This window comes from Chiloscyllium plagiosum, unplaced genomic scaffold, assembly GCF_037043375.1.
Source record: "Chiloscyllium plagiosum isolate Xiang-an unplaced genomic scaffold, Cpla_swu_hap1 HiC_scaffold_9, whole genome shotgun sequence".
Taxonomy (NCBI): domain Eukaryota; kingdom Metazoa; phylum Chordata; class Chondrichthyes; order Orectolobiformes; family Hemiscylliidae; genus Chiloscyllium; species Chiloscyllium plagiosum.
In genome coordinates, this window is record NW_028270147.1 from 17,547,600 (window position 1) to 17,549,347 (window position 1,748).

Here is a 1,748-nt window from a genome sequence, read left to right on the forward strand (position 1 = left end):
AGATTTCAGCTCATGAACCTTGTGTTGTTAACTCATTATCAAAACTAAAACATGACTGCATCAGCATATTTTCTGCCTTTAAGGCTTTTCTTGTTGTCTGCCAGTTAGATTGCAATCACAATCACCTGAAATTGGGAACCAGAGTACAGCCAACAAATCTTGTATTTAAACCAGTCTATGGCAATCCTTGGAAGTAAGTGAAGATGCCCAGGGAAGACAGAGAAATGTGCAAGTCCAACTATTTTTTGTAAATCATTAAAATTTTTGGATGACTCTCCAAAATGTTACATTGGTGGTGCAGACAATATTGGATCCAATTAGATGCAGCATGTCCGGATATAGTGCCGATATAAAGCAATTATATTGATGGATAAGAATACAAGATTGTCAAGGCCATCCAATACCTCCTGGAGAACAGTCCTGCTCTGAAAAAGCATTTGCCACGTATCCATGGAAATGTCCACTTAATCTTTACCAATGAAATTTGAGTGAAGTCCATGACCAGCTGCTGCCTAGCAGAGTACCAGCTGATGCTCGTTCTGGTGCAATTGTCCTTGTGAGGTTACTGTGCCAAGTCAAAACATAGGGTTAGGTCCCTCAAAGACCACGTTCTCTAAGGCTTTGGGCATCAACACAAAGATCTCCATAGGTACGATAGAAATCAAGGTCAGTGACAAGGTGGGAGCCAGTGAAATCGGCTGGTGAACATCTCTCCCTTCCCCTATGGCTTGCAGGTTTGTGACAGTGACAGTGTGTACAACCCTGAGGTACTGGATATCACTGAAGAAGCTGCAGAAATGTTTCCCCACTGGGGTTTGCAAGGTGACCAGTGTGTGCTTGCAGATTGGTTATCCAACATTCCCTCTGTACTGCACTCCAACATCAACAGCTACAAGAGGGTGCTGGCTATCCCTGTGAAGATAGACTGCTCTTTCCCATTAGTTGAAAGAAGCTGATCTATCAGTTCCTGTGGCCCCTGCGATTGAGGCTGCTCCAGCTGCTGCCAAAGGGCAAGTAAAGGAGTAAAGAAGGAAAAGTAAGGAATCAGATGGTATGGGCTTTGTTTTGATTAAAATTCAACTGGTCCTGTCTTTCCAAAAGAAAGGAATTTATCATTAGCAAAAAAAAACCAAACTTAACTGCAGACTGCTCATTAAGCACTTTGCACAATAACTCACATTGAATGTCAATTATGCATAGATCTGAGATAGAAGAATACAGCGCAGTACAGGCCCTTTGGCCCTCGATGTTGCGCCGATCCAAGCCCACCTAACCTATACTAACCCACTATCCTCCATATACCTATCCAATGCCCGCTTAAATGCCCATAAAGAGGGAGAGTCCACCACTGCTACTGGCAGGGCATTCCATGAACTTACGACTCGCTGAGTGAAGAACCTACCCCTAACTTCAGTCCTATATCTACCCCCCCTTAATTTAAAGCTATGCCCCCTTGTAATACCCGACTCCATACGCGGGAAAAGGTTCACACTGTCAACCCTATCTAACCCCCTAATCATCTTGTACACCTCAATCAAGTCACCCCTAAACCTTCTTTTCTCTAATGAAAACAGCCCCAAGTGTCTCAGTCTTTCCTCATACGATCTTCCTTCCATACCAGGCAACATCCTGGTAAACCTCCTCTGCACCCGTTCCAGTGCCTCCACATCCTTCCTATAGTATGGCGACCAAAACTGCACACAATATTCCAGATGCGGCCGCACCAGAGTCTTATACAACTGCATCAT

General features: G+C 44.2%; 1 pseudogene; it reads left to right on the forward strand.

The window, feature by feature from the left end:
- Positions 1-203: 203 nt before the first annotated feature.
- LOC122554707 (large ribosomal subunit protein uL10 pseudogene) lies at positions 204-1,026 on the forward strand (annotated as a pseudogene).
- The last annotated feature ends 722 nt before the right edge of the window (positions 1,027-1,748 follow it).